We start from the raw sequence: 12,620 nt of genomic DNA on the forward strand, positions 1-12,620 counted from the left end.
GTTTAGGGTTTAGGGTCTACGGTTAGGGTTTAGGGTTTAGTGTTTAGGGTTTAGGGTTTAGGGTCTAGGCTTTAGGGTTTAGTGTTTAGGGTGTTTAGGGTGTACGGTTAGGGTATAATTAGGGATTAGGGTTTTAGGGTTTAAGGTTTAGGGATCATCGATCGAGTGCACACACACATTAATTATTAGAGGCACCCACGCCTTTGCGCATAAAGTGCATGCGTATATATATATAAGTAAGTTTCTTGGCCACCAACGATATATAGATCTAGAGAGAGATTGAAATATATTTAGGGTTTATGGTTTAGGGTTTAGGGTTTAGGGTCAAGGGTTGGGGTTTAGGGTTTAGGGTCTAGTGTTTAGGGTTTAGGGTATAGGGAGTAGTGTTTAGGGTTTAGGGTCTAGGGTTTAGTGTTTAGGGTGTTTAGGGTGTTTGTTTAGGGTATAATTAGGGATTAGGGTTTTAGGGTTTAAGGTTTAGGGATCATCGATCGAGTGCACACACACATTATTAGAGGCACCCGCGCCTTTGCGCATAAAGTGCATGCGTATATATATGTGTGTTTCTTGGCCACCAACGATATATAGATCGAGAGAGAGAGAGATTTAAATATATATATCCCCAAGAATATGTTCACATATACGCACGAATGATATGCAAAGGTATGCCATGCGTGCATGCACACTAATTATATATTTTTTATGAGACAACTTAATCAAATGTGTTTTCATTCGAGATTGAGAACTTGTCAAAATTCAAGTTAATTAATTTATCAGCGCTAATTAGTTGGTCGCCTGCTTGATGCGCAATTAAGTGTCGTTGGCCTATATATGTAGGGTTTAATTAGGGTTAGAGTTAGGGTTAGTGTTAATTAGGGTCTAGGGTTTAGGGTTTAGTGTTTAGGGTTTAGGGTTTAGTGTTTATGTTTTAGGTTTTAGGGTTTAGTGTTTAGGGTTTAGGGTTTAGTGTTTATGGTTTAGGGTTTAGTGTTTACGGTGTTTAGGGATTAGGATTAGGGTTTTAGGGTTTTATGGTTTAAGGTTTAGGGATCATCGATCGAGTGCGCACACACATTATTAGAGGCACCCGCGCCTTTGCGCATAAAGTGCATGCGTATATATATAAGTGTGTTTCTTGTCCACCAACGATATATAGATCGAGAGATAGAGATTGAAATCCCCAAGAATATGTTCAAATATACGCACACACATGAATTATTAGAGGCACCCGCGCCTTTGCGCATAAAGTGCATGCATATGTGTGTTGTTTTGTCCACCAACGATAGATCGAGAGATAGAGAGATAGATTGAAATCCCCAAGAATTAGAGGACCCCCTTGCACAAGTGTTGGCCATCTATATATAATATGAATCCCAATAATGTTCATACATGATAGGGCATATGTGTGAAGCAATTCTTTTCGAGAACTTGTAAAGATTCAAATTTATCAGTGCTAATGGAAACTAGTGCACATTAGAGGACCCCCTTGCACACGTGTTGGCCATCTATGTATAGTTTGAATCCAAATAATGTTCATACATGATAGGCTACATGTGAATCAATTTTTTCTTCCAAGAACTTGTCAAGATTCAAATTTATCGGTGCTAATGGAAACTAGTGCGCACTAGACGAGCCCCTTGCACAAGTGCTGGCCATTACATATAGTTTAAAACTCAAGAATTAATGTTCATACATGATAGGCCATATGTGCAAAGGAATTTTTTTCCCGTGAACTTGTCAAAATTCAAGTTTATCGGTGCAAATGGAAACTAGTCCAAAAAATTACATAGAGGTCCAAGAGAACTAGACAATAACTAATAGGACCTGCAACTTTACAAAAAGGACCCCAAAACATATAGAAGAAAATCAATCGAGTCCTTCTAGACCGCACATCAGATCTCTGCTCCGCATCCTTTCCAGCAACTCCGTCGCCGGGGACGCACCACTTGGGACGGTGTCTCCGGTTGTAATATCCCAGGTTTAGAGGCAATAAGATAAGAGAACACCAAAGTGTGCATTGCATTCATGCATAGAAAATCCGGGGGATTTTCGCGCTTTCAAATAAAACTTACCACAGTCACTGAAGTTTCACTTGACTTGCTGGAATTGAAGTAGATCATCAAGTCAAGCGCTATAAACTTCATTGTGATCTTTGCTAAACCATGTTTTGGGTAGAGATGATTTGATCTATGGATTAGATCAAATGGAATTAGATTTACAACAACACATTCTTTAAGAATCAAACCCTAACTTATTAACACTTAAAAGTTAGCAACTACCTTTGTGTGTAATTTAATTCACTTATAAATAAGGTAAACCACAGGGTCTAAAGTGCATAAACGCCACACATTCTTATTTAAATTATAACTTATTAAATACATAGAATATCATAAAACTAAATCCATTTACATTACAAATTATAGTTCAAACTATTTGAATAAAACTAACTATCAGTATTTTGAAACTCATATGAGCATGCCTTGGTGAAATCAAACACCAACTATCCAAAATGGAGAAATAACCCTCAAACTTGACCTTTTGATAATCTCTATGCCATGTGGGATGAAAATATCTACATGACTTGCTTTCCAAGCTATGCCACCTCATGCTCAAAGGATTTCTATGGATGAGGGCATGACAACCAAGCACCTTACTCATCAAACCAACACAAGAGTCACCACTTATGTGTCATGATACTAGAGCTTGCCCAAGCCTATAAATAGAGCCACACCCTTCATCCATTTCATCATCTTGTAGCATGAAACAAGGAAGCACAACCACTCCATGTTAATTAGCTAGGATCAAGATGACGAAGCTAGGAGGTGGAGGCATACCACAAGATGCAGGTTTATCAGAATTCCAGAAGAACAAGCTACATAAGATACCAAGGTAGTATTCCTAGGCAAACCATATATTTAGAGGATCATATCATCATCTCTTGAGTAGGACCTTAGGATATTCCAAGACATTGAGAAGTGAGAGAAGTTATAATACTAATCATAGCCATGTTCATACAAGAATACTAGAGTAGTACTAATCCTAGTTGTTCAAGTCAATATTTAATCTTGGAGGTGAGAACCCTATTCCAATAACAATACCTTAGAAAACCAATTCCATAATCATCACAACTTAGTATTAATTAGAAACCCTAAGATTCTAGGATGAGTGGAAAGAGAGTAATATTAAAAAGAGATTAGTGAGGAATAAGTGGATCATCTCTAATGCATGATCTTACCTTATAAATTGAGATAATAAGTTAAACCTATATATGTGATTCATAGATCTCATTCTTCACATGAAATGATAAATATATCAATAATAGTTAATCCAGACCAATACTCATGCCTTGTGTAGAGTATTAATGATATTGTACTCATACCTTGCTAATCCAAACCTTGAGACAACCCTAGCATTGCCTTGATACAAGAATTCTAACAAAGTAAGGAGGAGTAACCCTAGCCAATTAAACATAACCAAGCTTATGCTCATACATAATCCTAGTTGTGTATCACTTGGGTGATCACTCCTAAAACCCTAGACCATATTTGAATTCCAATCCAAGCATCACTTTGGATCATAATTAAAATCTTGCCTTGCCTCATGCCTATTTAATACTTCAAATAGTAAAGTATTTCCAAGACCACCTAGGAATCACTCCACATAAAATATTAAACTCTTAGAAGTAATTCTCCACATAAAATCATGAACCTATCCCATACCTTTACCATTTGTTAAACCCTATCCATAATTGAACTATATGTGCATAATCACTATGGTTAAGCACTAGAAAATTATAATTTGTTCACCTTGCACATATTCTAAATTCCAAATCATTAAACAGATTTGAATCTTAAATTAAAAAGCAATTTAAATAAACCCTAAATTCATAACTATTTTGAATTTTGGATTATGTCTCATAAGAACACAAAATAAATCAATTGTAATATGGTTATTTATAAACAAAACATACGATAGGTAGCATTATCAAATTGTTTTGATATTCAAATATTTAGAACCTGCGAGAACAAAACGAAATTCAAATTTGAATTCAAATAGCAAATTCAAAACAGAAAATAGTAAAGAGAGAAAAAGAAAAGGGGGCTTACCTGGCTTACCTGTCCGTGCAGCCCAGCAGCTGAGCCCAGGACCAACCCACCACCACAGCCCAGGTGCAGCCCAGCCCGAACCAAATACCGTTTCGGCTGCTTTAAAAATCGTGCGAGGATATATCGTCGTCGTCTTCCTCTACGGCGTCGATAGCACGCCTGCGCCAGTAGGCCACGACCACGACGACGATAAGGACGCCCTGGACGTCGTCAGAAATCTCAGAACCGCGCCCAAATCCTTTCGCGTCCGAGCCTATCTAATTGTGTCCCGATTCGTGCTCATTTGCAGTAACAATGGCACCGCCACATCTCGGCCGTCGCCGGCGGTGAACTTCCTAATTTGACCTTGTCGGGCTCTATAAATAGGTCAAGAGCTTCTCCAGGAAACCCTAGTACCTCGCCGCCCATCCATTCCTTCCCAGAACCTCTCTGTCTCTCGTAATCTTCCATGTACTGTCGCCGGCGTCGATGACGAACCCAACGGTACAAGCCATCCCGGAGTCCATAGCGTGGCTCAGTCGACGCGCCTGGCCGCGTAGATCACCCTGGAGGAGCAGAGCATCAAGGGGAGCCAAGTCGAGGAGGAATTTCGGCGTTCCCTTTCCCTCGGGTTCGCCAGGAAATCATCAATCGCCGTCGTCTCCGTCGACCATCGCCGGAGCCGACCACACCTTGAGCTTCACGGTGAGTTGGCGCGTCTGTAGGACCAGCTCTCGCTTCCTAGCTTGCATCCTAGCCCCATTTGGCATTTTGGCCGAGCCGCGCCGCCGCAGATGAGCTCACCGGCGGTGCTCCGGTGACCTTTGGGTGGTGGCGTTCACGCTCGTGTGTTCAGCATCGCACCCTGGTTCGAACGCGCTAGGTTAGGTTGTCTCTGGGAGTTCCTATTGTCGTTTCCGTAGCTTGCCGGAGCATCACCGGCGACCTCTCTGGCGAGATCGACGTGGCACCGCCACCTCATCTCTGTTGACTGGTCGTTGCCCGCGTGGCAATTGACTCAGTCAACGAGCCCACCGATCGATGACTGTGGGTACAGCCCGAACCGGTACATTTAGTATTTAGGTTAATTTCAAATTCCAGAAAATTGCTGAGACTTTGCAAAATTCTAGAAAATTCATATCAACTAAGAAAATTATGAATAATATATCAAAATTTCACAAAAATAAACTCTATTCAAATAAAATATAAAACAAAAATGTGTGTCAAAATAAAAATTCATTTATTTTTAACTTCTTTAATTATGCCTTTCCATTTATTTAAAATGCAAATTGAATTCAATAAATAATTATGTTCCAAACTTAAATTTTAACTATTCAGTAACTAAGTAAAATGTTAAGATTAATTTTATTTACCATATTTGCATTAATTTAATTATTAGTGGTAATCCATAAACCCTAATTTGCAAATTACTATTTTTATTTTCTTTAAATAGTAATAACTCAAGAAAATAGTAAAAGCCAATATCATTTTGATAGCTCAACAATTATTTACTTAAACATTCTTAAGTTAACTAGTTAAATACTTTAAAACCTAACAATAATTAGGAAACCCTGAATTCTAATGAAACCCTAACTAGTAATTATTTTAATTCTTAAACCCTCTAAAAATTTATAGCACGTTAAAATTATTAATAACTCTATTTCAAGTACTTAATCACATTAGTTCTAGTACCAAGTATTACTTTAAGAATTGGATCATAATTTAGAAACCTTAGTTTTATTCTAAGTTAGAAACTGGATCCCATTATTTCATGTGTTCATCCTTAATAGTTGCAATCCTAAAACCCTAGGGGTTTAGCCCATGTGATCATATCCACTTCACCTATACCTATAAAACCCTAGTAAGAAACAAATGAATGCATGCTTATGATCCACTAGCATAAAACCAAGTCACATGAGATTATCATTTCATGTCCCTATTCTTAATTAAAACCTATATGATTCCCTAGTGTCACCTAGGTATAAACCCTAACTTGTTAATTGAATTAGTACCATTGACCACTATCCTATATACCACACCATTAGGATCAACCTCAACCATCATAATTTAGTAGGACCATAAGGATAAACCTTAGTACCAACCTTGTGTAGCAATTCACATCACATGCTCCTATTCAACTAAACCCCACTTAGGAATGATAATCCACTTAATTTAGAGAACTAAATGAATCCAATAGTAAACCCTAGAAAGCCATAGCTCCTATGTATAGTAGTTCATATTCTTATTTAACCTGTTCTTCAAAAGTTATTCTTTTGAAGTACAAATGTCAATCAAACCATAGAAGCCATAGTTCTTATTTGAAATACTTCTTATTTCTTAAACAACATGTTCTTCAAAAGTTATTCTTTTGAAGTATAGTATAAGTAATCATCAACCATGATCTGTAACACTTAAAATTGACAACTGTTCTTTACATACTATTCCATCACTATTCTTATGTGTATGATTGTTATGATGCCTTATATCACTTGGTTATGATGCTAATATAACCAAACCCTAATAAGAACCTTGTTTGAGAACCATTCTAAAATGCAACCAATCCTAAAGAAATCTTTACAACTCATACATCCTAAATCATCGAGGTTAGGTTACGCTCGGGATGATTGCATCTCATACTATGCATTCATCTTTGCCAGTTCTTTAAAAATTGTCCTTACCAGACGATGATGGTATTTCAAAATTTGGAGTTATCACGTATCGAAGCTTTTGCCTGCATAATCTTGCAGTCAAGAAAGGCAAGTTCATCGCTTGCTCATGTCATTTGATTATTTGTATCAAACTATATGCAAAGTACTATACTTATCACTCATGCATTGAAAAGCAAAGTATTATTTTACAATTATGAATATGACTATGTGGTGGGCAATGGAACCATGGTATGTGTTGATATGGTGGAGGTTCCATTGCATGGGTACTACTCATCTAGGACTAAGTACCAATGCCGTCCAGTGATTCTAGCGCCGTACATATCGCGTTGACCATAAGATCTATAATGGCTCTGGGGAAGTCAGCTGTATCTTTTCCCTTCTGCACGCCAACGGATCTGTAGAGCCGGTGGGGTGTTGGAGGCACCGCCGCAATAGGTTGGGATAGCCTTTTAAATCCCCATCCATTAGTGATGATAAGCTCTACGATCTACGATGGATTGTCCGGAGTACACCGTGAGTAAAGCCGTATTATCGGGAGAAGTCTACTCGGGGGTGTAGGGTCGGACAAAAGGGTGGGTTTGCGGGGTCGCGGAGAAGGCGAGTGATTGGCTTGGATCTTACACCCGGCCCCACACCAAGGAAGTGTGGACGAGAAACGCGTCTCGGCAAGGCATCAAGGATAAGTTCTCTTATGGGAAAAGTAACGCACCTCTGCGAGAGGATACCGAATTGTGATCTGTCACTCCCTGTTCCGGGAAGGAAGCTGCGAACGCGGCGAGAAAGGAACTCCACGAAGTTCTGGTCAACTCCGTGAAGACCGACGGGCATAGTTTTCAGAATAAAATAAACCTTTTGAAGAAATGTTTATGAAAACTTGCATTTGCCTATGACTTTCTGGTCTATGGCTGTAGCTAGTGCATGATACACCTATTTCCTATTATGAACTTGCTGAGTACGCTCGTACTCATTCTATCCCATTTGAACCCCCTTCTTAGATCAAGGCACCGAAGGAGAAACTATCGTGGAACTCGAAGACAAAGGAGTCAACTGCAACAAGATGAAGAATGCAGTCCAAGAAGTCAATGGAGTCAACTTCTACATCAGCTATAATGGAAACCTAGACTAGTAATAAAAGGGAACCTTTCCCTAATCATAGCACCTAAGTAGCTAGATTTCTATAGCAAGCCTAGTAGCTCTTGAACTTGAGTTAGCAATAAGATAGACTACGAGTCGTTCTTCCGGAGCTTTATTTGAAGTTTTACCTCACTGTAAAGTAGGAGGTTGTGTTGATCTTATGTAAACAGCTCGTGTGTACTTCTATAGACATACCTTGGACTCGCATAAGTTTCATGTTGTACCACTCGAGGGATGTAATATGAGTGGAACGGTGTTTCACTTGTGTTATGTCAACGACTTGTGTACTACACCATGCAGTGGTACGCTGGGTCATCACAGCTGGTATCAGAGCAAATGCTTTGACCCTAGGATTAAAACCCTTTAAAGGAGACCTATAGGTTTGGTAGTGTCTATAGGAAGTTGTATTACCTAAGTAAACTATGCTAAGCCAACTATTCTTTTGACTTGAGATGGGTATTCACTTGAGAATAATCCTGACACACTTGAGTCAATCTTTCTTATCTATATTTCTTAAATGAAGTTAGTTAGTTATCTTGCTTCATTCCAAATTAATAGAACACCATTGAAGTTTAAGATAAAGGGTGGTAGAAGACCACAGTTGGTATACAACACATGGTATTCCAAAGAGAGGATACAACCATAAGGAAGATATCCTATTGGAAGAAGTATACCAACGCAAGTTATGGTTAAGTAAGAGTCATTTAAAATGCCAAATGACTGATGTTAAGTAATATAGATAAGTAATATGAGGTAGTATATACCTATGATGAGTCAATCATAGGAGGTAAGGAAGAGTGATAGGAGTCATATAAGTCTACTTTTCATGGTAGAGTTGGTAATCATATATGATTCACTTGAGAATCATGATGTGAGGAAGTAGAACATCATAAGTAAGTAACAGAAGTATGATGAGGAGTAGGATTTAAGGAATAGTTCGAAAGCTTAGGCCTTAAAATCCTAATAACTGTACCAAGTATGCTGGAACCATAGTCCTTAGTTTAAAGAAGGCTTGTTGAGAGCATGTAACATAGAGAAATCATAGAGTTATAGGTGGTATATTCTAAACAACCATGTGTTTAGAGTAGACATGTTAGAACTAATGGTATTATAGCAAATAGTCCTCAATAGCACATATATATGGAATACTATTTTGTTAGTACTTCCAAAGAAAACTAGGTTAACTTCAACTATCCTAGGCCATTTTGTTTCAAGTTTGTCTCATTGCAAATGTGCAATTAAGATAAATGTTGGGACAAATAGTAGAAATTCACGTATTCGTGCTAAGTATCACGACCTAAACCTATGTAATGTGGTGTTATATACTACACATTTGATCCTGATGTTTAGGGATGTCTTACCCAACTGTTGTATTCAGGTATATAAGGATGTGTATTATAAACACAAAGCTGAATCTTCTTGGATTTTATTGGATTTTCATTGATTGACTAGATCCATACATGAAGTGTGACTTTGATATGCAAATGCATGTTGCAATATCAATCTCTTACTTGATGTTATAGGTCTAGAAGGTAAAGGTATTCGTGTGAGGTAGTGACGAGTTTTGAAGATTTTGAACACAAGATGAAGGCTCAGCAGAAAAAGGAAGTACAGTTGTGAGAAGCAACCACAACAATCTGAAGGAAGGACCAATCAAAACTCACTTTTATCCTTAATAAAGGAGTATTTCAACATGGAAGTACCATAAAAGTGAGAAAAATAGTGAATATGGAGCAATAGAAGTGGATCCGTATTCATTATGGAAGCAGGGAATGCAAGTGAAGTCACTTACAATACTATTTTCATAGTGTCAACAAGTGGTTTCTTGCAAAACAAACCCTGGAAGAAGGAAAATAGACAAGTGAAGTCATAGCTGGTATAATAAGACCGTAGCTGATATAGGATAACCATGAAGAGAAAGAATGTAAAGTGAGGTATATCTTAACTAAAATTATGTAAGTAGCCACAGCTGGTAGGTAGATATTGACTAAAACCATAACATAGCCACATCTGGTATCCGATAAGCCACATCTGGTACTAGGTAGTCTGCAGCTGGCACCAGATAGCCCACAGCCTGAACATTTCTTTACCCTAAAAGAAAGAGGGATTTCGCAGCTAGTATTCCGCAGCTGGTATCCCGTAGCTGATAAATTTTTAGTTGGAGGATTCATAATGGATATCCACAATTGTGTGGATACACCACAAAGTTTTCTTCGTGAGACTCTAGAAAAGTACAAACTATAAGCTAGACCAAGACTAATCTTCTAACCTTGGAGTTTAATGATTAAAAGAAGAGATCATTAGTAAACTCCAAGGGGGAGAGGAAGGCTGAATGAGAAGTATTAAGATATAATATTTGGAGTATGATGGACCAAGAAGAAGGTCTGAACTGAGAGGAAGTACGATCTTATTTTTATAAAGTTGTCGGGAAGTACCCATATAAAAGTACTCTCAGGAGGTTGTCAGACCAGAAGCCGAGGTTCATATCTCGAGGAAGTAAGGGTTAGACCTTAACTTAAGTGGGTAATTGTAATTACTCGAAACCAAAAGAAATCAAGTAAGTCTAAGATAATGAAGTTGGATGAAGTAGATGTCGGAGGACAATAAAAGTATAAAAAGATAAAAGACCGAAGGAGTTTGACCATACCAAAACATAAGCCTATTAGAAAGATTCCTTTCATGGAACCTAAAGAAACCAAAAGGAGGATAACTAGCATAAACTAGAAGCCATGATTGGATGGACTAAATGAGTCTAATCCATTCGTAGGAATAAACCACCAGGACCATGCCTATAGTAAATACCTTACGAAATACCATTACTTTCGTTATGGTAGTAAGGGACAACAATACCTTAATTTAAACAAATCCTTTAGAATTAAGGTTTGGGCACCGCAGCTAGTAGAACCAAGTTTTAAGTACCCAAATAGGAAGATGTCACCACAGCCATTAATAAAGCCCATTAACACAATGAGATGTCTTAATCCAAGAATCTTTGGAGAGTAAGCCTATAAGCTTAGAGTGTTGAAAGAAATCATAGAATAGAAGAAAGTATCAGTGCCAGACATCAGAAGACTTCCGGAAGGAACTGGATAAGGGATATATCCAATTATATCTAGTGTGATCACCATGGAGTTGAAGGATGGTGATCTGTTCAAGACATTTCAACATTCCGAAACATGAGAGCGTTCGAACTTCGGGACGAAGTTCAGTTTAAGGGGGAGAGGCTGTAATATCCCGGGTTTAGAGGCAATAAAATGAGAGAACACCAAAGTGTGCATTGCATTCATGCATAGAAAATCCGGGGGATTTTCGCGCTTTCAAATAAAACTTACCACAGTCACTGAAGTTTCACTTGACTTGCTGGAAGTAGATCATCAAGTCAAGCGCTATAAACTTCACTGTGACCTTTGCTAAACCTTGTTTTGGGTAGAGATGATTTGATCTATGGATTAGATCAAATGGAATTAGATTTACAACAACACATTCTTTAAGAATCAAACCCTAACTTATTAACACTTAAAAGTTAGCAACTACCTTTGTGTGTAATTTAATTCACGTATAAATAAGGTAAACCACAGGGTCTAAAGTGCATAAAAGCCACACATTCTTATTTAAATCATAACTTATTAAATACATAGAATATCATAAAACTAAATCCATTTACATTACAAATTATAGTTCAAACTATTTGAATAAAACTAACTATGAGTATTTTGAAACTCATATGATCATGCCTTGGTGAAATCAAACACCAACTATCCAAAATGGAGAAATAGCCCTCAAACTTGACCTTTTGAATAATATTATAACATAAATCCAATCATACATGGTATGATGACTCATCCACAATAATAAAACCATCCACAAGATATTTAGTAGCAAATGCCACTTGGCTATCCAAAAATAAATCATATGAGAGGATAATCTCTATGCCATGTGGGATGAAAATATCTACATGACTTGCTTTCCAAGCTATGCCACCTCATGCTCAAAGGATTGCTATGGATGAGGGCATGACAACCAAGCACCTTACTCATCAAACCAACACAAGAGTCACCACTTATGTGTCATGATACTAGAGCTTGCCCAAGCCTATAAATAGAGCCACACCCTTCATCCATTTCATCATCTTGTAGCATGAAACAAGGAAGCACACACATAGAGCCACTCCATGTTAATTAGCTAGGATCAAGATGAAGAATCTAGGAGGTGGAGGCATACCACAAGATGCAGGTTTATCAGAATTCCAGAAGAACAAGCTACATAAGATACCAAGGTAGTATTCCAAGGCAAACAATATATTTAGAGGATCATATCATTATCTCTTGAGTAGGACCTTAGGATATTCCAAGACATTGAGAAGTGAGAGAAGTTATAATACTAATCATAGCCATGTTCATACAAGAATACTAGAGTAGTACTAATCCTAGTTGTTCAAGTCAATATTTAATCTTGGAGGTGAGAACCCTATTCCAATAACAATACCTTAGAAAACCAATTCCATAATCATCACAACTTAGTATTAATTATAAACCCTAAGATTCTAGGATGAGTGTAAAGAGAGGAATATTAAAAAGAGATTAGTGAGGAATAAGTGGATCATCTCTAATGCATGATCTTACCTTATAAATTGAGATAATAAGTTAAACCTATATATGTGATTCATAGATCTCATTCTTCACATGAAATGATAAATATATCAATAATAGTTAATCCAGACCAATACTCATGC

This window comes from Lolium rigidum, chromosome 4, assembly GCF_022539505.1.
Source record: "Lolium rigidum isolate FL_2022 chromosome 4, APGP_CSIRO_Lrig_0.1, whole genome shotgun sequence".
In the NCBI taxonomy this organism is placed as follows: Eukaryota; Viridiplantae; Streptophyta; class Magnoliopsida; order Poales; family Poaceae; genus Lolium; species Lolium rigidum.